The sequence below is a fragment of the Trachurus japonicus genome, chromosome 5, assembly GCF_045865225.1.
Source record: "Trachurus japonicus isolate A0001 chromosome 5, Traja_1.0".
Lineage (NCBI taxonomy): Eukaryota > Metazoa > Chordata > Actinopteri > Carangiformes > Carangidae > Trachurus > Trachurus japonicus.
In genome coordinates, this window is record NC_140911.1 from 5,118,579 (window position 1) to 5,145,199 (window position 26,621).

The window sequence follows — 26,621 nt, forward strand, 5'->3', positions numbered from 1 at the left end:
CTGAGAGGCCCAGGCTGAATGTTGTGTTTACAGACGGACTCTCCCTTTAACTTCACAGCTTCACCTCAGATTCTTCAACATGACACATTCCTGAAGCTGCACCGAGCTCACACTGATCCTCATAAAAACAACAACGACTTCCTGTCCAGCTCACAGCCACCTGGAGGAGAGGAAACACGGTCATGTGACTGAAGTGAGAGTAGAAAGCTGCTCTGACATTAAACACACTGACCATCGCCTCAGAAGATAAACAACACACAAGTTTATGTGTGTGGTGTGTATGGAGCAAGCAGCGGCAGGAAACACCCACACACAGACACACACGCACACATACACACACACAGACAGACACAGTGTCAGAGATAAATACATGCAGTCACCAGATGCCTCGACAACAGCCGCTGATTGCAGTGTTTAAATTGTGTGCAGCCTTTAAGTAGCTGCAGATAAAAAGCCTGTTATCAGCCGGAGCTCAGACCTCGACCCACTGATGCTGCACTCATCCCAATAACAACAATATAGAATAATAGCAATGTAAAATAACAATGATATAACATAATAGCAATATACAATAACGATATAAAATAACAATGATATAAAATAACGATATAAAATATAAAATAACAGCGATATAAAATAACGATATAAAATATAAAATAACAGCGATATAAAATAACAGCGATATAAAATAACGACGCTACTTTTTTCAGTAACAGTAATCAAAATAGTTACTATTTCCTCCGTTATAACGCTGTTATCGTTACTGATAATAAAATGCACCGTTACTTGGCTCAAGAAATCCCGTCACAAAATAATAATACACATTTTAAAGTGTAGTTTGTATATAGCTACACATTTGTTTCAGTCCATAAACTAGTCGTAAAAAAGCAGTTTTTATCTGGAACTAACCAACTCACTCAGTATCCCTCCGCCTGTCTGTGTGGAGGGATACTGAGTGAGTTGGTTAGTTCCAGATAAACAGGAGGTTTAGGGAGGAGGAGTCCAAGTAATTTGACATATTTCAGCATTTTATTTATGTATTTAAGTAATGCAATAGTTATTTTTCCCGGTAATTAGTTACTATGTAGTAACTAGTTACTTCTCAGTTACAGGAGGGCAGGTGAGGAGCAGACATGACGGAGCACAAACCAGTTTGTGTTTGTCTCAGTGTTGTGGCCCAGTTTCTGCTCCAGCAGATCAATGCTCTGGTACGTCGCCATGGGAACAGCCTGGAGAGGACAGAGTGTGTGTGTGTGTGTGTGTGTGTGTGTGTGTGTGTGTGTGTTGTGTGTGTGTGTGTGTGTGTGTGTGTGTTCTGTGTGGGAAGAGACTCCAGGTTTCACTGTGAAGATGCTTTGATCAGAAACAGTTTCTATTTCCAGAGAAAAGAAGAAAAATTCTTCACCTCCTTCTCCTTTATTCTTCACCTCCTTCTCCTTTATTCTTCACCTCTTCCTCCTCCTCATCTTTCATTCTTCTCCTCCTTTATTCTTCACCTCCTCTTCCTCTTTCATTTTTCTCCTCCTCCTTCATTCTTCACCTCTTCCTTTATTCTTCACCTCTTCCTCCTCATTATCTTTTATTCTTCTCCTCCTTCAGTCTTCACCTCCTCCTCCTCATCTTTCATTCTTCTCCTCCTCCTCTTTCATTCTTGTCCTCCTTCTTCAGCCTTCTTCACCTTCTCTTCCTTTATTCTTCACCTCCTTCTCCTTCAATCTTCTCCTCTTTCATTCTTCTCCTTTATTCTTCACCCCTTCCTCCTTCATTCTTCAACTCCTGCTCCTTTATTCTTCACCTCTTCCTCCTCCTCATCTTTTATTCTTCACCACCTCCTCCTCTTTCATTATTGTCCTCCTCCTTCAGTCTTCACCTCTTCCTTCAGGTAAACACTTTACACTTCACACGTCTGCGTCCAGTTCTGTGTCTGCTGGTCTGTTACTGAGCTGCTGCTGCTGACTCAGTGTCTGACACTGTCTATAACCCCACCTTGACCTCTGACCTCTGACCTTTGCCGTCTGGGAGTAGCAGCAGCGACCGACGGTGGTGATGATACGATGCTGAGCTCCAACACCGACACCGACTCCCTGATCTCTGATTTCCCCTCAGACCTGGAAACATAATTAGGTTAGATTCCACGAGGCTGGTCCAGGATCAGTTTGGCCCGGCTGCAGCTCCGTCTGCACGCGGCGTCTGGGCTCGGTCCAACGTCTGGTCCACGTGCCGCCGGGCCTCAGACAGATCCCTCCTCTCCTGCTGCCCCACTTCCTGTTCGGGCCCCGTCACAGTCCAAGGATATTATTAAATGTCACTGTCAGACGACGGGACGACGCTGAGTGAATCTGAAGCTGCTGGAACTTTTACACATTTTACACTTGAAAACATTTTCTAAACTGCAAAACTCTCCTCTTGTTTTGTAGTGAACAGCTGCTGCAGGAATTCACTGCACAAAACCGTCAATATTTCAAAACTAGACCCGACTCTGATAGAAAACATCTGTCTGCTTTATACAGAGTCTTCATGCAAAAGTTTGTCCAGTCAAGTGGCAGATGAAATGATCTCCAAAAGACATAAAGTTAAACATGAAACACTCTTTTTTTCCCAATATCTTCATCAACATCAGTGTATTATTGTAGTTTTCTACAGTTTCAGAGTGAAAAAGGGAAACAAAGCAGCAGCAGCAACAGAACGGGAAACCCAGGAGACTGGAGCTCTCAGAGAACTTTGACCAAGGTACCAGACTAGAGATTTACTATTTACTAGGACTGGGTATAAAAAAATCTATTTTCCGATTCATATTGAACTTCATTTGATATTTTAATGTACACCACTGCACTTTTAATGTACAGTCTGCAGATGTGAAACTCTTTTGCTGTTCCTGCACATATCAGCCATGTGTGTGTGTGTGTGTGTGTGTGAGGGACTATAGGTTCTGTGTGCTCCCACTGTGTTATGTAACAGTCCAGTGAATCCAATCTGACTTGTATAAATGTGCATTAATGTAAACATGAATATTTTTGATATAAAAAAGTTAGATTTTTCCATCTTTGGACAATTTGCAACATTAGTTTTATAACAAAAAACTCTTTCATACCAAGTAAATTGGTATTAAACTAAAAAATCCTGAAATGAATCAATATCGAATTGAATCGAATCGGGACCATGTGAATGGGAACTATGCAGGGGGCCCAGACCTTTTTCCTTTTCTGTCAGTTTGAACATGGAAAAGATGGAAATAAAAATGTAAATGTGTCATCTGTAACTTTATGTCTTTTGGAGATCATTTCATCTTCCACTTGATGAACTGTCATTTAAGGATTTTTTAGTTTAATACCAATTTACTTGGTTATGAAAGAGTTTTTTTTGTTACAAAACTAATGTTGCAAATTGTCCAAAGATGGAGAAATCTAACCTGTTTATTATTAAAAATATTCATGTTTACATTAATGCACATTTATTTAACATGCCCCACTCCAGAAGTAAACAGTGCAACATGCAGTGGTGTACATTAAAGATCAATGAATCTTCAAATGAAGTTCAATATGAATCAGAAAATTGATTTTTTTTTTTTTTAAACCCAGTCCTAGTAAATAGTAAATGTCTTGTCTGATACCTTGGTCAAAGTTCTCTAGAGCTCCAGTCTCCTGGTTTCCCATTCTGTTGCTGCTGCTGCTTTGTTTCCCTTTTTCACTCTGAAACTGTAGAAAACTACAATAATACACTGATGTTGATGGAAATATTGAAAAAAGAGTGTTTCATGTTTAACTTGATGTCTTTTGGAGATCATTTCATCTTCCACCTGATGATGAACTGTTCACACTAAGAGACAACCTTTGCATGCCAGTGTAAATTTATGATTAAAACAACCACCAGTGTGTTTAGTAAAAAGGTGTGATTCTAAACAGTGGATGTGTAGAGAGTCGGTCTGAGTTTACAGAAGATTCTTCTTCCTTTAAACAAACGCCACAGTGATCCTGCTCTGCGGCTCCGCAGCGCTCCGTCCAAGGAGCTGTCAACACGCTCGCTATTTAGGAGCGTGCTGCGACGCTCGTGTGGTTTCCTGAGTCCTGAGAGCAACAGAAACACATGCGCTCGCTCACACACACACACACACACACACACACACACACACAGGAACATTGCAAAACTGGATGTACATAAAAAATATAAAAGAAATCCTCAACATGTGTGTGAGAACAAAACAAGAGAACAAGGATCAGAGAGTTCAGAGGGAATCAACCCCTCATTGATATGCTGATCAGCCCGTGAGGCCTGAAGCAAACACAGCAACACAACTCAGTATTCAGGATTAACAAACACATTGGTATGAATTTGTTTTCATGCAGCTTGGCCTCAGTCCTGCAGCTCGGTGGGCGGAGCCTCGGCCTCCGCTGAAAAGGAAAACAAACTTTCTAACCTCATGGCCTACATGAGTTTTTCATGAGAGTTTTTTTTTTTCTTGGAGGAACATGAGCAGCTTTATCTCTGGTATGTTCCCCGAGGCGAAGAGTTAATAGAGAGCAGCAGAGAGCAGAGGTGTAAACACTCGGCTTTCAGCTTAAAACCTTCAGAAACTCAGAGTGTGTTTGTGTGTGTGTGTCTTACTAGTCTGTGACTGTTGTTGTTGTTATGTATGTATGTATGTGTGTGTGTGTGTGTGTGTGTGTGTGTGTGTGTGCAGCTCTGCGTTTCCTCACAGTTCACTGTACATTAACAACTTCCATATGACACAAGTATGTGAGCGAAGGAAAAAAAAGAAAAAAAAGAGTCTCTTTTACATAAACAAACCCACTCCTCCACGTGTTGCTCAGGCCGTCACGTGCAGCCTGAGACGGCCAAAATCTGGAACCATAATATTTTGATTTTCATGCACGCACACACACACACACACACTGACATGCACGCACACACACACACACACACACTGACACACAGACGCGCTTGTGTGAGCCGAGGACTCGTGCACGGTGCTGAAGATTCAGGCCAAAGCAAACAAAGCACCGAGACGTTCACCATTGAAGGAACTTCCTAGAAGCTGAAGTTCATTAGGTCACGTTAAAGTTTTGCAGCTTCTCACTGGACTCTCCAACAACCGCCTCTACAGTTTACTGCTCTTTAATCCCTGGAGATTCTTATTCTGTTTCTACAATCCTACACTGCAAAAACTCAAAATCCTTCCAATAATATTTGTCGTATTTCTTGTCAAAATGTCTCATTTCCAGTCTAAACTAATCTCTTTCCATTTAAAATAAGACTCATCGCCTAAAAATGAACTTGTTTTTAGATAATTTTCACTTGTTTCACACAGATTTTCACTTGAAATAAGTAGAAAAATCTGCCAGTGAAAGGAAGTTTTTTGTGTTTGTAATAAGAAAGAAAAACTTGCTCCACTATCAGATTTTTCTACTTATTTCAAGTGAAAATCTGCTTGAAATAAGTAAAAAGTGTTAAAAACAAGCTACTTTTTTATGTGTAATATATATAATATACTTATTTTAGGTATAATGAGATTTGTTTTGACTAGAAATGACATTTTGACTAGAAATAAGACAAATATTCTTGGTAAGATCTTGAGTTTTTGCAGTGTAAAGACAATTTGTTGGATTACATCTGGTGGACGGCGGGGTCATGGGTTTGGGTTTAGTCGGGGACAAAAGCTGCAGCTTGTCCTTGAAATTCAGATTAATGAGCAGGAGATAAAGTGCTGGCTTTGTGTTTTTTTTCTTTCTTTGTTTGCGTCTGGTCCAAAAAAGTGCAACCAACCAAGGATTTATTTTTGGATCATGAACGTCGTCCTCACCTTTGTACGCAGTGATCTCTCCGTCAGTTCACTTCACCGTGCACCAGTTCTATTTTTCCTGAAAAAAGAGAAGAAAAACAGTGTAAACACGTTCATCTGGTGAAAGCCGGACTCAGGACTCCTCCCACTCCTGGCTCCACTCACAGCGTGTTTTTCTTCTCAGTCTGCAGATGTGAAACTCTTCTGCTGTTCCCGCACATATCAGCCATGTGTGTGTGTGTGTGTGTGTGTGTGTGTGTGTTGGAGGGGGAGGAGGGGACTATAGGTTCTGTGTGCTCCCACTGTGTTATGTAACAGTCCAGTGAATCCAATCTGACTTGTATCTAAACCCCATGACTTTACATTGACTCAGAGAACAGGCCGTCCTGCAGACACACACACACACACATACAAGCGCACACAGTTGTTGATAATAACATCTGGGACAGTCTAGTTTATAGTATTATGTTGTTGAAAAAACACTTTCTCTGACATCACGGTTCTGTGTTTTTGCAGCTTTGACCTAAATAACTTGGTGTTTTTTTTCCCCCTAAAAACACAAAGCGGCGACACGAGGCAGCGACGCGTGAACATGAAGGTCCAGGATTTTACAGAGGTCATAGGTCGAGTAGGAAAACGACCAGGTGCATGCTGGGAGGAGAGTTTATAGCTTTTATACTGTGAGATAAGCAGCATGAAGTCACTCCCAGTCCCAGTCACAACATCTGTCCACGTCCTCGTCTGCAGCCGCCTCTGTTTGCATGGAGGCTTCACTCTGCTTATCACTGATCAATGATCAATAACTCCATTGACAGTGGATCTTATTCTTATTCTCCTGTTCCGACCTGAGTGGAGCAGATGAACCTGTTTCTCCAGACAGAAGTTGATCTTTTACTCTCCCACAATAATCTGTAACGACTAATCTGCAACAGTCTGAGTGCTGCTAAAAACTATAATCTGCAATTCAGCAGCGAGTGAAGCAATGTGTTTGTTTGTTAGATTCTGAGATTGGCTAGCGGTCGCCAGGTTGCTATAGAAACTGCACAGATCAGATCAGGTTTCTGGCTCAAGTGACATTTGCATTTATCCCCGAGCTTCATAAAGAGACTGAGACAAGAAGGAAACGTGTGTCGACCTGGGGGCGAACGGCAAAACGGGTCAAAAGAGTCAATTTACAATTTACACAAGTAATGGAAACGCTGCTGTAAATCTCTAGTTTCAACGTGTGAATACACCACGTGTGTCATTATAAACACAGAGTGACCAGCTCATGGTCGTGTGTCTCAGGATTAGTGTCAGTTCACTGACTAACCAGATAACACTGGTCACAATGAGCCGGTTGTTCCCCAGTTACAGTTAAATCTCATGTTTTCGCAGAACTTAATGATTCTCACAGTGAAGTTGACCTTTGATAGTTTAGATATACAAAAGGTCAAAAACACAGGTCGCTGCGTCCCATTGCATCCTTCAGAGGTCGCAGGCAGCAGCTTTGGAGGCTTCAACCGTTGGTAAATGGGACGGTCTATCTTTCAGAGTATTTCCTGATTGCTTCCGAATGCAATAAACATCTAACCAGTCCCTCCAGGATTTCGCGGGCTTTTTTTGTGATTGTTGCGGCCTAAAATGCCTGAATTTGCGGCCACATTTTGAAAAAATTGCGGTGCATGTTGCGATGTTTTAAGCCCTTTTGTTGCGATTAAATTGTGGGAGACAGCGAAAGTTGCAAAAAAAAGTTGCAGTTTTGTTCTGAATAATTAAAAATCAAAGGAAAATTGAAAATTTTGAAATGTCACAAATTAATGTGATGTCATGTTATACCAGCAATTTTCCACTTGTTATGAAAGGCACAGGAAAATTATATAGAGTTGAAAGTTGTTTTACTTTTAATTAAAATGTCCGTTTAAAAATCGTGGTAAAAGAACTGTTTTATTAAAACAGTCCAGTTTTTGAATAAAAAGGGGAGGGTGGCTACTCAGGTCCAGGGCCTTAGGATGGGGGAAGGGGCACCTGGCCGCCGGCTGCTCCGCTCCGGCCCTGCAGTGGCGCACTCACTGGATTCCCCCTCGGCGAGTGCTGCGGGGTTGACACAGCCTCGGGTGGTCAACCAGGACAACTCGCACACTCAACACGTTCAACTCAGCTTGTGTTCCTTTACTTATCACTTTGTGCACGTTGTATCAAGTTTCTTGCCGTCAGCCCAGCCACGCTGTTCCTCTGTGGACTCACTTTCAACCACCACTCCGTCCAGACTCGCACTCTCTGCTGTGTAACTCGCGGAAAGCACCAATGATTGGTCCAATTTGCGGAGAAGTTGCGGTGATTGTACAAAATTGCAAGATTGCAAAAATTCGCGGGGATTGGCTGAATTTGCGTTAATTGTTGCGATCGCAACATCGCGAATTCCTGGAGGGAATGTCTAACGTCAAACATTTCAAGGTCAAGGTCAAGGCTCCTTTATTAGTACCAGACGGTAAATTTGTAAATTTGAAACTGAAAATGTCTGAACTCGTATCCTCATCTGGACATTAATGTAATGTAATATAATATGCGCTTTTTGCACTAGTTCTGCGTCGGTATTAAGCTGCTCTAAACCAGTGGTTCTCAACTGGTGGGTCGGGACCCAAAAGTGGGTCGCAAACCCGTTCTGGATGGGTCGCAGAAAGCTGTTCAAAAAAGTAAATAATATTTAATGCACATGTGATGTTGGACATGTCTTTTATTTTGAAAAATAACTTATATTGAAAGGCACGCGTCACGTGATATCAGTTTCTTATTAATGTGGCCTGAATGCAGTGAATCTTTGGGTCTTTATTTTGTGCAATTTGATATTTATTCACTTTTGTGAACATGCTCTGAATGCAGAGATGCATTAGAAGTCAAATATATCATTTTGTTGGTCTCCATTTTGTGCAGTTTGATATTTTTTTATTCACTTCCGTACATGCAGACTCCCCTGCTCCTTGCACTTTGTTTTAACTTATACTGAATTGTGGCACTATTTATTGTAATGTATTTGTATCTTATGGATGTTTGTTGACGACGTCTGCTGCTGCCTTCTTGGCCAGGTTTTTTTTTACCTGGTTAAATAAAGGTCAAATTAAATTAAAAATGACGGTCCAGCCTCCTAGAACCGGCAAGAGAAGGCCAGATTTGGAGAAGCCTTTGAATTGGGACAGGCCTTGTTGTGACGCTGCAACGTTATCGTATTCAACTGCGTCCACTGAAGGATGCAGCCGCTGAATTGACCTTGTACCTTTGGCTTCCATGTGTTAATCAGTTAATCTGAGAGTCCAAGTGAATGTTAGTGTCAGATATCATATGGACGGACAGAGAGAGGGTTTGTACAAATGGGCTCCATGTCCAGGCCTCGATCTGGATCACGGCCGTCGATACGACACCAGCTCAGATAAAATCAAACCAGTTTTAATTTGGTTTTAATTAGCGCCTTCGACAGTCCCGACCTCCACATGTTGATCAGTGCCATATATTGTAATGAGACACCAGACCGTCAATACGTCCCAGTCAGTCCCACTTTGGACAGCGCTGTTAATCAACAATGAGCCGGTCAATGCAGCAGCTCTGGGTCACCAGTTCTCCACAGCGTACGAAGCAGCCGACATGTGCTGCTTCCCGGCCGAGGCCTTAACGAGCTGCTTAATTCACTGTCCAGATGGGTTTGTTGATTCTGAGTGAGTCACCGCCAATGTCATTAACATCAGCATCCACTCCAAAATGCCATCCCAGGGGATTTTTTTTTAGTCTGAGTCAGGAGGGAGAGACACAGAGACCGAGACACGACCTCCTCTGATCCGGGAAGTGAAGCAGATTCCTGGTAGGACTCTACTGAGAAACACTGAGATACAGTTTGTGGACGTGCCTAATGGTTTCACTTCAGGGTCTCAGGGTTTACGAGGGAGCACAGTGAAAGGAAGTGGGTTAAAGTCGAGCACCGACCTCCAGGACTGAGATGGAAGGGGCCAGAAACTGTTGCCGTTTGATTGGCCCATGGAGGCCCCCCCCAAAAAAAATGAGTCAATAAACATCTTTACAGCCAAAATAGTTCAAAATAACTCTACAACAAATACCTCCCCTGACTGAAATTGAACCGAGGTTGAATTTATGCATCATTGAGGATCGAGCATCAGGTGAGTGTCCACAAACCAGTTGGACAAGACAAGACAAGAAGACAAGACAAGACAAGACCAGACAAGAAGACAAGACAAGACCAGACAAGAAGACAAGACAAGACCAGACAAGAAGACAAGACAAGACAAGACAAGACATGTTATGATACGAAAACATGTCTCTACTTTCTGAGTTTTCACCAAGATCTCCAGCTCATCATCACTCTTGTTGGGCAGAGAGTTGATATTTACCATGGTAAAGGACCTACAGTGCATCTCCACCTCCAAGCCTTTAACCTTTAACCTTTGCACCACCAGCAGATATTCTGGAACATTTTAGTTGTTAAAGCAGAAGTAAGCGATATTTTTGTGTTAATATAAGTCTTAAATAGTTGTATCTTCCGACAGCAATCACTTACATAGAGTGTTTGGTCTGAAACACGGGTCTGTCAGTCACTCTGCTCTGCTCTTAGCCGAGGAGAAAACTTTTCTCGTATCCTACAAGTTTTATCCAATGAGGAGAGAGAACGGCATAAAGGGGCAGTCCTCTCTGTGTGTGCAGCCAAGGGATGCGCCTGAATGTGGTGACGTAGGGACGAGGACCAATAGATCCATGACGAGGGCGGGGGCTGCTAACTCTGTCGGCTGACAAGACATTATGGTGAGTTCAAGGCAACCCGTAACTCGTGTTTTTCCGACCTGTGAAGTCGTACCAGTTCGATCTGGTACGAGTTCACGGGTCAGAAGTTACGAGTGGCCGTTATAGTGACTTTCACAGGTAAAACAGGTCGGAAAAACACAAGTGGGTTGCCTGGAACGCTACAAAGTCGTAAGTCGTGACTTGAAGCTGTAATTTACGGTTTCAAAAGCCTGCCTGGAACGCAGCATTAGCCAAAACGACCGGATTGCTTACTTCTGCTTTAAAGAATGAGAAGGTGCAGCAGCTGAATCTGAGCTTCAAAACCAACGACTCAAAAACTCTGAGTGATGTTACAGACGTTACATCCACCTTTATATCCAGTCTGTATGTATATAAAGTAGTTCAGTGTCTCCATTAACCAGATCTACACACTCACAAGCTGTGTCCCAAGTCAGGGGCTGGATACTTCAGAGGTCGCAGCCTACAAGTTGGTAAATGGGACGGTCGAGCCTTGTTTCCTAATTGTGTCCGAATGCAATCAACCTCCAAACATCAAACATTTGAAAGTGGTGGCTTTTTTACACTTCCACTGGCTCCACAGCTCCTCACATCGGGCGGAGCGGGGCTATCATGGCTATAGACCTTTTCAGAGAGTATAAACAAAGACAGGTGTGGCTCATTAGAAAACGCTCTGGTACACTAAATGGAATGGAGCCTTAATTAGTATCCTTGGTAACACCTGTATTTGTTTATACTCTCTGAAAAGGTCTATAGCCAATGTTCCAATTCATGTGTGTGTGGTGAACCACAAACTATGGCACACCTCATGAGATGAGGTACAGCTCCACAATGCACCGTAGAAGACCTGGTTGAACCAAATGCAGTTAGCTGTGCTCGCTTGTGTCAAGCACTGGAAGGACGTAGGAGACAGTTGGACACGAAGAAGAAGAAGGTGGCAAGAAACAGGGGCGGATTGGCCATAGGGAGTACCGGGAGTTTTCCCGGTGGGCCGGTCACTAATGGGCCGATGGCGGCCGTTTTTAATTTATTTATTTAACTTTTTTTTTTCGCCATGCCTCGCCTTGCCTATTGTAACTCTCCCGGCTCAGGGAGAGAGACATGCATCGGCTCGGCCCACAGTGCTCAGCTGCAGACACAGCAGAGAGGTGACGATTGGCCCAGTGTCTTGTCTACCTGGCCCAATGGCCCTATGAGAGGCTACAGAGGCCCAGGAGTCCCACCCACGCATGTTCTAGACCCCCCCTCGTCCAATCACGGAGTCATGATGAGAGAGAGCGAGAGAGAAAAACAACACACCAGCACACAAAAACGGAAAATAAAAGTAAACAAACGCAAAGGCGGCGCGGAAAAATGGAGGAACGTAACAGAAAAAGAAAAGCTCTAGCAGCACAGACTGCTGAAAGTACAACAATTACGCAGATCAGGGGCCGCCTGGCCTGGCCGGGGCTAGAAGCACCGATGCTGCAGCTTCAGCAGCAGGTCCTTCACGTGAGTCTGAAGGGAGTGAAGCTCTCATTACCAGTGCCCTTACGGTGCAGGAGGAGGCTGAACAAATAAGTGTTGAGGAAGACTCTCCACCATGTGAAGGAGGTAGTGATAACCGTGTTAAGCAGGTAGGCTATGTGCTTTCCAGAATGGTGTGGATAAACATTCATTAAAATACTGTAAATGGTCCAGAACGGTTGCTATGAACTTTACAGCTATAGCTAATAACTCTGATGGTGTGGTGTGTTTCAGCTAAATCTAGTTATCTAAAGTATTGAAAAACAATAACTATATTCATATACTATCCTGATTAATTGATTAGTTGCTTTTATTAAAGTGCCCTCACTCAAATTTGGTCATGAAGGACATTGAGCTAACAACTTAACAAATATGTATGCTTTCCATATTTTTTTCAGTCAGTGTTTATGGTTTATTGTCCTTTCAACAGTTTAACATTATACAGTTAAAATTAATAAAACACTGATTAACTACTGTTACAGTAAAACATCATTCTGCATACAGTATTTCTTGTCATGCTTCATTGTCTATACATTATGTTGAGCTGTACTGTCTTTCTAAGATAAAATTAGTGTTTGTCCATTTTTCAGATCATTGTAGCCTACTATTGTTTTCCATACTTTAGCCAACTAGCCAAAGTTCTGATTGCATGCAGACTCATTATGTGCATGTAATCGTGTCCAAACTTAACCTATTCCACACAATTCCTCTACTTTGTTGTATATTGTATAGCTATCGTTTAGTAGTGGTGTTATTAAGAGCTTGTGTGTTTGTATGTACATAAACGGTGCTAGTTGGCAAAATATCCGCGCGCAGATAGTGGGCCGGTCTGGACCAAAAAGTCCAGGGCCAAATTTTTGTCCCAGTCCACCCCTGGCAAGAAATTAACAGCTTGTGAAGAATCTTGGGATATGGTGGGCCACAAAGGAAAGGTGTGGTGTGTCCTCCTAGGAAAGGGGAAGGTGTCTTCTATTTGGGACAGGCCTTTTTCGTGACGCTATGACATCGTCAGCCTTCAAATGAGTCCAATGAAGAATGAAGCCCCTGAATTGAGACATAGCTACAGTATTTAGAGTCAAATGAAGACAGTGATATGACGGCGATATCAGTATCTATGCAAATATGTCATTTTCCTACTTGACGGAGCGTCTCTGAAGAAGGACAGCAGACGAACTCAGAAACATAAACTGGTGTGTGAAGGTCGACCGTAATGGGAGTCGGCTGTTTGGATTTCAGAACTCTGAATAATTCATGGCTGTAAACTAGAGGTCGGACGGCATTTCCATGATGCAAATGAGAGCAGAAATGCACGTGTAGGGACCAACAGGGTTTCACCATCCACTTATGATCGGGACTGTGGTTTCAACATAAGCTCATGTCAAATTAAACTCTCATCTCCTGCTTCTATTTTTGTCAATACAGAGCGAAAACATGCAGGAAGTGATCAAGATGGAAATCGAAAAGTTTCTGCCATAACTTGAGTTTCAGTTCCCTGAATGTCAGTCTGAGTTTCAGTTCTTCAATGTGAAGCACCTGAAAACGCCTCAATAATCATAAACCTGTAAATAAATATCCAACACCAGACTCTGTGATTCCTCCTCCTCTGGTTCTGCAGCAGCTGAACAGACCTGGATGTGCTGACTCAACCTCAGAGCGTGACCTCCTTCCTGCAGCACGACTCGCTCTGCAGATTAAATCAGGCCTGAAACGGGGCGGTTGTAAAGTAGAGTGAGAGCCACTTAGCCTCGTTATAAAGAGGTGTCTAAAAATGTGAACCGAACACGATGAACAGCTTTTAACGAGCGCGAGCAGCACGTGTCACAATGCTCTCCAATTTTCCAGCCATTTGTCCGACTGTGATCAATAATGTGTTGATCACAGCCGTTTGGATCGGTGTGAATGGAACAGGCACCCGAGGGGAATCATCGATCTGTGACGTCTGTTTCTGTGGCGCTTTGTTCCCGGTGAGTTTCAATGTGACTTTGGTGTCGAGTCAAACTGAACCTCTGATGGAAAAATGTGAAGGAGGCCGTCGGTCGGTCACTTCGACAGACTGATGTCCGGTTGGTGGCCAGTTTGCATATTAATTAGCTGTTGTCTGGTCTTGTTGTGTGACCTCGTTGTCATGGCAGCTGAGTGTCCTGCTGTCCCTGTCGTATTTATGACTTTTAGATGAAGTTATTTTGCCAAACTAACAGAGAAGAGTTGTTTGTGTATCTCTGTGTTTACAGAGAAGTGTCACTGTGCTGGATCCCACTGTCCAGGTGGGGACGAGTTGGCACATTCACCACGCTATGAGATAATAACGTAACGTTACGAGATAGAGTTGTTTTAGAAGTAAATGCAAAGCCATAAAGAGAGTGCTTGCCAAAAATCTGCCCCCGACGGGAACGCTCATCAGCGGTTTTGCATGAATTTCCCTCTAAAACAACTCTGTGTGGTAACGTTGTGTTATTATCTCATAGCGTGGTGAATGTGCAGCTCACAACTTGTCCACCAGAGCGTTTTGGAGTTGTTGGATTGTGTATTTGATGAGTTTGATGAGGGAAACCAAGAAATCCCATGAGCCTCCGTAGCGTAGCTCTGAGCAGCTCACGGCTCTGCTCCACCGTTCTAAAAACAGCTTGCACCGACAATTAAAGGTAACGAACCTACTGCTATGACTATAGGGATTATGGCAATGGGACAATTTGCCAAAATGTTTAACTATCCCTTTAATTAATTAAATGAATCAATGAATAAATCAAACACTTTATTTGTCCCCAAGGGGCAATTTAAAAGGCATAAAGAGCATTAGGACAAACAAGACATCAGACAACATAAAAATGAATGTAAAGTAGGCTAAATGTTATTGACTTTGTCTTTATTATCAATAAAAAATAAATAAATTAACAGTTAAAAATAGATCATGACGAGGTTTTTATGATCCTGTCAGTGAGTCATTTTGAGCCTACTTTTTATTCTTTTGGAGTTCATATGTAAAGGCTATACTAAAAGCCCCCCCGTAGCACCCGGTTGACGTCATTCCGGCGCTCAGGTGGAACGACAACACCCACAACAATAAAGAACACGTCACAGTAACATCACGTGATGATTCTGAGTAAGACTGCAGCAGCAGTAGAAACTTTCAAAAAAAAGTATAATCTTTACATATGAACTCCAAAAACCCTGAGGCCGAAAAGGTTCAGTACATTAGAACTGAACTATAATGTAAATCTGCAGCCTATTATCTGTTCAGTTTCTATGTGAATCCAACAAAACTACTACTACTGTATCTAAATACATCAGAACACCAACAGATCTGCTGCGTTATTATGATTTTTCCTCATGTTTACTCTGATAGTTTGCATAAATACGTCATAATCAGCCTTCAAACAGCAGTGATCAGAGTGACAGACTATACTGTATGTGTGTCAGTAGTGTACAGTAGCAGTAGTATACGTGGGTGTGGATCAGAGCTGCTTGTGCAATGCTATCGGGGGGGGGGCTGCAGCTCTGGACACGTGATGATGGATTCACGTTTCTGCAGATTTTTACTACGACCAGAAAGCTGCACCACCACCACCACCACCTTCCTCCCCCCTCCTACACGTCTCCCTCCCTTCCCTCTCTTATGGAGCCTGTAGACTCATATTTCATCAAAGTTCACCCTCCTCCTATAAAACAGCTTCACTCCTTCATTCCTCTAGTTTTTCCTCAGTTGTGTCATTAAGTGTTTTGTTCCTGCAGCCCCCCCCCCCTCCCCCCTGTGCCCTCTCTCCTATCGCACTTACACTATTTGCATCATTCAAAGTGTGAACGTGTTCCTGCTCCTCCTCCTCCTCCTCCTCCTCCTCCTCCTACGTATTGAAAAACTCACATCATTGATCATTCCTCAGCGAGCTCGCTCTCACCTCCTCTCCTCCCTCCTCCTTTCTCCATCCACCTGCCTCTCTCCCTCTCCCTCTCTCTCTCTGCTGCAGTGTGGAATTTTCCGAGCTGGGCGACGGAGCGCTGCAGTGCCGAGTGACGCCGTAAAGGAGGATGACGAGGAAGGAGGAAGGAGGAAGAAGGAAGGATGGATGGAGGGTGAAAAGCACCGAAAGAAAAAAGAAAAAAGAATACCTGGGTCATTGTGATGAAGGAGCCGTCGTCTCATCTTCCTCTTTAAAAGTCTGTGGAAAAATACCAGAGAAACAGAGACAGACCTGAACACAGTGTGGAGGGTTTTTACACCGACATCATTCATAAATATGAACCAGAAGAAACTGTTAACATCAGTGTTTCTGTTACTATATATTAAACAAAGCATCCGGCTGTGATAAAACAATGAAATTAACACAGATTTATTTCAAATATAGGTGAAAATAAACCATTTAATCATGAATTTAAACATTGCAAAAGGTTGCCTAAATGTGACGAGTAAGGAGAGGGTTAAATTAAAGAGGAAATATACACATGGTAACATGATAGATGATAAATAACCTTATCCACCGCTCTATGGATTGATTTCTCACCGGCTTCATTGTTGGAAACAAATGCACATGGAGGAGAGGAGGGTTAGAGACACAGAGTTAGGAGAGATTTAACTGTTTCATTGATTCATGTGCAATTTGTTCAATAAAAGTCTTCTCAAAATATTTGTTCCATTATTCCATTCAGTCTTTAGTGGTAAAGCAGAAAAGACTCAGGAACTGTATGGTTCATTAATATGCACACTTGAGTATTTGCTTATTTATCGTAAGTCACATCGTCAACTCAAAATGTAACGGTGGCACATAGAACTGATCTGGTGCAGGCCTAGTTTGGAGCTACTGACAGTTTTCTTATCTAACACCTCAATAAGCTAATTACTCACATCTCATCTCCTCTATTGAGGTATTAAAATCTTATTGCTCCTTCTGTGTCACTCTGAACACTGACAGACTCTCAAAGCTTGTTTGTTTTATGAGATAATTTCCTAAAATTAATCTTGGATGAGAGAGACAGAGAGAAATGTGACTGTAGTTTTAACGTCTACGGAGCGATAAAACCTCTGCAGGTGGATGTGCTGCCAGGTGGAGGATGTGTGTGTCAACGCTCAGCAGCAGATTGACGTTTGGTTGAGGACTAAATGGTTCCCAGCAGTCAAGCTAACAAACGTCCCTTCAGGGAAACACTCACACTCAGTCACAGCACTTTGTGTGTGTGTGTGTGTGTGTGTGTGTGTGTGTGTGACTGTGGAGGAGGAGGTGACGGGAAAATGTGTTAATGACAATCTGTGATGACTGCAAAGTGACTGCAGACACTTTCTGCTGCAGTTTGTTCCGGCAGCGTGAGAATGATGACGTTATAACCAGAGAGACAGAGAGACAGAGAGACTGTGTGAGTGCATTACTTCACCGTAGGTCAGATTACCGTAGCAGCGTGTGACCACGACAGCGTTTATCCTGCAACTGACACTGTCCACGACCCGCTCACCTCCACCTACGTCACAGGACACATTAGCTGAGACGTCAGAGGAGACTGTGGCTGCAATTCCAACTGCCTTATTTGAAGCCAGTGTTAATTGGCTGCTGTTACAGACCACCCAATGCCACAATAGCGTACTTGGATCGAATATGTGAAATGTTAGACCGAATATGTGATGCCAACCATGAACTTTTCTTTCTGGGAGATTTAAATATTGATTGGTTTTCAAAGTGTGATAATCTCAGAATTAGGCTGTCGTCTATGGCAGATACTTGTAATCTATCACAAGTTGTAACAAAACCAACAAGAATATGCTGCAGAGAGGATGGAGCTAAATCATCAACTTATATCGATTTAATATTTACAAATGTTGCTCATCTATGCTCAAAAGCAGTGTCTATTCCAGTAGGCTGCAGCGACCACAACCTAACAGCAATTGGAAGAAAGACCAAAGTTCCAAAAGCAGGTCAGAAAATAATTTTTAAAAGAATATTTAAGCACTTTCATGTAGAAAATTATTGTGATGATGTAATAAATATTGATTGGTCAGCAGTCCTATGTGCAGCAGATCCAGATTTAGCCTTGGATACATTTAATAAGTTACTAATGCCAACTGTTGACAAACATGCTCCTGTAAAAAAACTAACTGTGAGAAATGCTAGAGCTCCTTGGCTGGACCAGGAATTGAGAGAACATATGAAGCAAAGAGATAAAACTAAGGTAGAAGCGACTCAATCAGGAGACGAGTTACAATGGTGCAGGTATCGTAAATTAAGAAATTTAGTAACAAAGTTGAATAAAAAGAAAAAACATAATTATTACCAAGATAGAATTAAAAATGCTAAATTTGACAGTAAGAAAGTATGGAGTGTGCTTAACGAATTAATGGGAAGAGGAGGTCAATCCACACCAGCTTTTCTGGAGGCTGAGGGAAACTTCCTCACGAAGCCAATAGACATAGCAAATTATTTAGGTTCCTTTTTTAGCAACAAAATACAGAAATTAAATAATGATATGGACCATAGATATGATTTTGATGATTTCTCATATAGACTTATAAGAGATAGAATAATGGCTGACAAATCATGCAAATTTCATTTTGAAAAGGTCAGTGCTGCGACAGTAGGAAAGCTACTAAGAACAGGCAAAGAAAAATCTGCCGGTATTGACGACATGGAAATGCAGTTACTGAAGCCAGTAGCAGATCTCATTGCTTTACCAATCTCTTATATTATAAACTTGAGTTTAGAAAAATCAATTTTTCCATCAATTTGGAAGACAGCTAAGATTATTCCTTTGCCTAAAAAAAGTAATGAGCCATTTTCAGGTAAAAATAGTAGGCCGATAAGTCTGTTGCCCACATTAAGCAAAATCATGGAAAAAATCATATATGAACAGATCCAAATATATTTCTCTAGTAACAACTTGAATACTGTATTTCAGCACGCATACAAAAAGGGACACTCAACAGCCACAGCATTAACCGAAATGACTGATGCATGGTTACAAGAAATTGATGATGGTAAATTTGTTGGCTCTGTACTACTGGATTTTACAGCAGCTTTTGACATACTTGATCACAGGTTACTACTGAATAAGCTGAGTTGTTATGGCTTTGAGGAATCAGCCACAACACTGATTGAAAGCTATCTAACCAATAGGAAAAATTCTGTATATTTCAATGGTAGTTATTCGAGAGTGATTGATGTGAGTTGTGGAGTGCCACAAGGCAGCTGCTTAGGGCCACTGTTGTTTTCTATATTTACTAATGAGTTACCCCTAATACTGAACAATTCTAACATAGTGATGTACGCCGACGATTCCACGATTTATGCTGCTGCAAGAACACCAGTATTACTAAATGAAATCCTAAATGAGGAACTAGAAATGATAAAAGAATGGGTTAACAAAAATAAACTAGTCCTTAATATTGAAAAGACAAAATGTATAGTACTAGGTTCAAAAAATGCAATGAGAGAGGCACCAATACTGAATTTAAAAATAGGAGATAAAGAAATAGAGCAGATCACAGAGGTTAAGCTATTAGGGATAACAATAGATAATAAAATGACTTGGAATAGTCAAATAAACCAGATGGTGGTAAAAATGGGCAGAGGAATGGCTGCTATTAAACACAGCAGAAAATTCATACCCAGGCACTTAACTAAACAACTAATACAAGCTCTAGTGTTGTCACAAATGGACTATTGTCCAATGATTTGGTCCAACACGTCAGAAGGTAACATACAAAGGCTGCAGGTAGCTCAGAATAAAGCTGCTCGAATCATTCTTCAGTGCCCCTATAGAACAAGGGTACATGAAATGAACAATCAGCTGGCCTGGTTAAGCGTTAAAAGCAGACTGCACTGTTCTCTGGCTTGTTTTGTAAAAAACGTTACAATAACAAAAAACCCAGTAATTTTTTATAATAAATTAGTGTTTTTTTCTGAAAGTCATGACTATTCTACGCGGCAGTCTTCAGAAGGTCGTTTCCTGTTGCCCCCATGTAGAACAAATGCAAAACAAAAAACTGTTCATTATAGAGCGATGGCTGCATGGAATGCTCTGCCGAGATTTTTGATGCGAGAAGGTAGTGCCGCCTCTTTTAAACAGGGACTAAAGATGTATTTGTTTTTACAAGAGGGAGTGACTCTCTGACCATTAGAGACGGTTGCATGTCACAAATAACGCATGATTTCTGTTTCTTTGTACTTTAAGAACAGTTTGTAAATGAGATGTGAGCTTTTTTTATGTTTTGTGTTGCTGTTGTCCACTGTATGAATGATGATGATCTATGTTGAATGTTCTGTGTTAAATTCTGAAACAGAAATGTTTGTAAGATGTTTTACCCCAGGAAGAATAGCTGCTGTCTTGTACAGCAGCTAATGGGGATCTAATAAAACAAACAAACAAACGCAGACGTCCAGTACATACTGTTAGTTAGTTGGTTGGACACTTAGGAACACGTTAAACTAAAGTAGTTGCACAGTGAAATGTATTTATTCGGTTTAAGGACATTTGCATTAATCATTTAGAAAAACAAAAAGACATATGCACCAGATTTTGCAGAGAATAAATCCTTATATTGTAGAAACAGTGTTAAACTGTGTGTTCATATGAGTGGGGCTTGACCCAATAATAGTCAAAGTCAAAGTCAAAGTCAGCTTTATTGTCAAATCCACAATAATACCAGTGATTAAAAACAACTAAATCAACGACTCAATGTAAGTTTCAGGTCTGTTGGTTGTGTTGGACTGAATGAGTGTAAGAGAGGAGTGGAAACACACTCACACTAGAGTTTTATGCAGCTAACTTTAAATGCAAATAATACTTAACAGTGAATCAAACAGTGCATAATATGCAGGAAAGTTACTGTAACTTAGATGCATTACTTATAGTTATAGTTTCAAATCCACACAGATAACATAAGATAAGGTATTGATCAGATGAGAGTACATATCAGTAAGTATAGTCTGTGAACTCTGCAGCAGCACCAGAGTCAGTGGTTCAGTGGAAACCTGAGAACTCATTTAAAACTGGATTGGAAATGTTGGTGTAATAACTTGGCGTCTGTTCAGGGATGTGACGATGGCAGGAGGCTGATAAAACATTGAGATGGTTTGGCATAAAGGAGCTATTTCCAGGGTAACAAACACCAACCAGTGTGTATCTATGTGTGTGTGTGTGTGTGTGTGTGACCTGAGCCACTCCTCCTCTCTGAATCCCTCCATCATTCGTTGCTCTCTTTCTGTCACTTTGCGCTGCCAAAGGACCCAGTGAGGCTCAGAGACAGGAGGAGGAGGGGGGGGTTATGGGTTTATGGGAGTCCCGAGGGCCGAGGGATCTGGGCCAGGACCGGCCTCGGCCACAGTAGCCAGGTCATCAGTCCTGGTCCGAACGGGCTCAGGGAGGCTGTCGCAGCAACAACAGGTGGAGAAGTAGAAGAAAGTCGACAAAGGTCAAGGTTAGGTAACGTCTTTAAACCTCAACAAGAGACAGATAAAGTGTCCTTACATCAAACAGTCCTATAAAACACATTATTATTATTATTGTTAATAGTATTATGGAAATTAACAGATTTAATTCTGACCTCTCTGGTCTGGTCTCTCCTCCTCTGTGTCTCTAACTTTCCTCTCCTCCATGTGCATTTGTTTCCAACGAAGCCAGTGAGAAATCAATCCATGGAGCGGTGGATAACGTTATTTATCATATACGACAGTGGTTCTCAAACTTTTTTACATCAAGGACCCAAAACTGACACAAATTAGACCACGGACCCCCATTGGACAACATTTTGAAACAAACACCGGAAATACACAAACATATTGGTTCTGAGACTGAAGAACGTTACTTTTTTAGTCAATGTATACGTTCAAATTAGGGCCAAAGGCGTGAATTTTTGGGAAAAAAAGTGGTAAAATTTCTCCAAAAATATTTAAACATTTCTAGAAAAATGTGGTAAAAAATTCTCAAAAAAAAATTAAAATCTAGGAAAAAGTTCAAAAATTTCTAAAAAAAAAAAAATTGGTAAGAAATGCTCAAAGTTTTAGAAAGATTCTAGGAAAAATTTAAAAATTTCTAAAAATAAGAAAAAGTTTTTGTTTTTTTTAAGTAATAATGAAAGTGATGAGAAATTCTAGAAAAAAGTGGTAAAATTTCTCCAAAAATATTTAAACATTTCTAGAAAAATGTGGTAAAAAATTATCAAAAAAAAAAAAAAAAATCTAGGAAAAAGTGGTAAGATTTCTCAAAAAAAAAAAAAAGGAAGTTCAAAGTGTAGTGATAAGTGACAAAGTGGTAAGAAATACTCAAAGTTTTAGAAAAATTCTAGGAAAAATTTTAAAATTTCTAAAACAGTTTTTGTTTTTTTTAAATATCACTTTAAATAAATGAAAGTGATAAGAAATTCTAGAAAAAAGTGGTACAATTTCTCCCAAAATCCTCTCGAGGACCTCCTGTGGGTCCCCGGACCCCACTTTGAGAACCATTGATATACGATGTTACCATGTGTATATCTGTGAATTTTTATCTGTCATCAACAAGAGATTACGGGTTACGGGTTAGCGCGTTACCATGGAGACGAGAGCTGGGACACCGGGTCGGAGGCTCTGATCTTACAAGGTTGGAACTAGTTACTAGTCATTGATTTAACCAGAACTAGGACTCTAACTGGAGCTGGAGACAAGGGACACATGGAGTTATGGTTTGGCATAGCTCCTTTTTTAAAACTGCAGTGTGAGCAGCTCTATAGGAATGTGTCTGCTCCTCTGGCCTGTTATATGTACTGTAGCTTCAGCCTGTCCGACTCCATTTGTCCCATGGAATAATCCCGGAGTTGCATAACGCTGACCCCGAGACCACCATCATCATGACGACCAGCAGTAAATCCCCAGAGATCAAGAAAAGGGATCAGACAAAAGGAGGACAGAGAGAACAATGAGGGGACAGGATGAAGTAGGAGGGGCCGTGGACGTGAAGCTGAGCGACTGTCAGACTGTCACAGCTCCTTTCTACAACACAAGAGAAACCTGGTGCTGGTGCCAGTGCTTAACTGGTTCAACTGGCGGTCCTCCAAAGAACAAAGTTGGCTTTTCTACTGGCAAAGAGCCGAGTCAGAACCGCAGCATCACGCCAGAACGAAACTGTATTATATGTCTCTGCTGCTGACCCAGTAACACTCAACGACGACAATATATACGTATAAATTGTAGACATATACAGTATAATGTCCACGTCTGTCCACATGCAGGTGCTGCTCTTGTCTTTACAAGCCTACATTGCGATCCAGAGCTACCGTGTCTTTGTTGTAATCACAGCGAACGGCGACTACTTAAAGCAGAAGTAAGCGGAATATTTGTGTTAATATAAGTCTTAAATAGTTATATCTTCCGACAGCAATCACTTCTATAGAGTGTTTGGTCTGAAACACGGGTCTGTCAGTCACTCTGCTCTGAGCCCAGGAGAAAACTTTCCTTGTATCCTACAACCTTTATCCAATGAGGAGAGAGAACGGCATAAAGGGGCGGTCCTCTCTGTGTGTGCAGCCAAGGGATGCGCGTGAATGTGGTGACGTAGGGACGAGGGCGGGGACTGCTAACTCCATCTGCTGACAGGAAGTTAGACAAAACCACCGGATCGCTTACTTCTGCTTTAACGTTAGCTGTTGTTAGCCACGACCTGTAACTCGGCTACTTAGCTCTGACTATGTTTGCAGCGATGAGCAACGGATCAATAATCTCACAAATTAGATCGGATCACGGTTTTGAGTCACTAACGGTGCTACTTTTTTCAGTAACAGCAATCAAAAAAAGTTACCCTTTCCCCCGTTATAACGCCGTTACCGTTACTGACAATACAATTACTTGACTCAAGAAGAATGTAATAGTGTAAGACGTTATATACACATTTAATTTTCATCAACTGGTTGGAAAAGCCGTTCATGAGGAACTAACCAACTCACTCCTCCACCAGGACGCACTGTACAGCGCGTCATGGTGGAGGAGTGAGTTGGTTAGTTCCTGATAAACGGGGGTTTAGGAAGGGAGGGAAGTCCAAGTAATTTGACATATTTGTAGCCTAGAAATCTAGCTGCCCCCTAGTGGCAGCAAATATTTTTGCTCCGTAGGTGGGTCTAGAAACGAGCCATAGGAACTTTTTGAGTCTGGAACACCGTTTGTGTTCACCAATCACAGCGCTCTATCTGTTTAGAGAGTCGTTGGGCGGCTTAACATTTTAATTGGCTTGTCAGGCTAACGTCATCCTGCTCTTTGCTCTGATTGGTCGTAGCGCTACCCTATTGGTGCAGAGGCAGTTTGAAAGACAGCCTTCATCCCGTCCCCTGGATTGAGCCGAGGTCTACCGCTCGTTGCCAGACTAGACATGTTAATGATGTAGTCTGGTGCGTCAGGCTAACATATTTGAGCATTTTATAAAAATGTAACGCAATAGTTATTTTCCTTGTAATTAATTACTTTCATCATGTAGTAATTCAGTTATTAAAGGGTAATTACCGTTTTTTTTACAATCTGGACCTTATTTCTAGCATAAAATATGATCATTTACTCACCCAGATAACTTTGGTGTCATTACAAGTCGTTGCGACGAAATTGGTGGCATGTTATCAACAACCGGGGTCTGTAGGTTGACCTACTGACCTCTGACCTGGATGATGTCATCTCTGAGCGCTGTGCCGCGCGGCTTGTTGCTACCGCTAATGCTACGGTTCGTTTCTGTGTGTTTCTGACTTGTCAGAACAAAATGAGCAGCTGGATGAAGTTCAGCTTCCACAGGCTTCCTCTCCTCAACCTGGACTCACTAAAGCTCCGGCTAGTTGAGATAAAAATGGACCCGAATGCCGAAGCAGAATGATTATTATCAGAATGAGCCGCGCGGCGCTCAGAGATGACATCATCCAGGTCAGAGGTCAGTAGGTCAACCTACAGACCCCGGATGTTGATAACAGCTAACCCCAGACTCAGAGGGGAATAGCACTAGCCTATCAGAACTAAATATTGGTGAAATGAAGGAGTTTCTCTGCAGATAATGTGTTATTTAGAGGCTGCATTCTGCTGCCCTGTAGACTCCATTATACGGATATACGCGCCTCTCGGCTGGAGCTCATTTCATCACAACCACTTGTAATGACACCAAAGTTATCTGGGGGAGGAGATGATCGGATTTTATGATAGAAATAAGGTCCAGATTGTATAAAACACTTATTATCCTTTAACTCAGCTATTTTTTGGGGAAAGGTCACTAATCAGATCATTTTCGGATCCTCAGGGGGATGGGGAGGTGTCTGGTTGTACACAGGTTGGTTGCTGTGTTGATGTAGTGCTGCCGTTACGAGTGGAGTTTTTTAAAATTCCCTATGAGTGATCTCACACTGCACATACAACTCTTTTATTCTTCATCAACTGATGAGCCGATCCGTGGAGAGCGCTCCCAACAGATCACGGATCAACAATGATACGTTGACCTACTAGCAGTTAGACAAACGATGAAACCATGTATGTCTTTGCGCTGGTCCTGGCTCTGAATTAGCACTGGAACCACCAGAAGAAGAACAAGAAGAAGAACAAGAACAAGAACAAGAAGAGCAACTTTATTCTTTCTTTTCTTTATTAGGATCCCCATTAGCACCTGCAGCAGCATCGGCTATTCTTCCTGGGGTCCGACATACACACAACATACACATAAACATTCACACATACACATAAGAAACATACATTTATACATGACACAACAAGAACAAACAACAGGCTGCCTAATAATGAACAAACCACAGAAAAAAATCTGACAGACATTTGACAGACAACACAGACATCACCATTTCTCTACTCAGATTTCATTCAATGCTTCAATACCTTGAGTACACCCGCAAAGTAAATAAATAAAAATAAATAAATCACATAATAAGCATTGACTGTCTGAAGTGACTGCGACCATGCACTGTACTTCAACTACTCATACACATACACTCCAAGAAAAACGGTACAACCCCAACTGTAGCCAGTCCTCTTCATAACCTCAATATATTAGATCATATTTCATTAAATTCTAAGAGATACTGTTTTAACAGCAATTTAAACTGATCTTTGTTACTTTCATGAGCAATATGAACTGGTAGAGAGCTCCAGGCAACCATAGCTCTGTACAGAACTCTTCTCTGAATTATACCTGTTCTCACTCTCGGCAATATGAACCTCCCTTCTGATGTATTTCTTGTTCCATAACTATCGACTGTCACTGTAAACTTCCAACCAACGCTGTGTCCGTTGCCCTGTGCTGCTGCTGCTGCTGCTGCGAGGAGCAGGATGGCGGCCAAGCTAAAGCAAACTGGAGCAGTGAGGAGGTAATTTTGGCAGCAGGAGACAAAGGAGCAGGCAGACACCATTTTCTTTACTAATCTCCGCTTCCCACATTTTCTCCCTGATGCTCCAAAGACTTCAGACTGAACTTCTGCCAACTCTCCTCCGGTCCGACTGAACGTTCCTGACACTTGTAACACAAATCCCTCTGGCTCTGTGTGAGATTTCCATTCAGAAGAATGTGAGCTGACCTTCACCTTTGTCCACCGCAATCTAAATCTGCTCAAATTAAAATGTTGCACCAAATTTGACAGGAT

At 41.8% G+C, this 26,621-nt stretch overlaps 1 long non-coding RNA gene across 1 annotated transcript; it reads right to left on the reverse strand.

The window, feature by feature from the left end:
* LOC146986868 (uncharacterized) lies at positions 1–16,215 on the reverse strand. Its single transcript, XR_015035813.1, has 3 exons — positions 16,169–16,215; positions 5,798–5,855; positions 1–160 (listed from the first exon to the last, which is right to left on the reverse strand). It is a non-coding gene; the product is annotated as an uncharacterized LOC146986868 (long non-coding RNA).
* Positions 16,216–26,621: the final 10,406 nt, after the last annotated feature.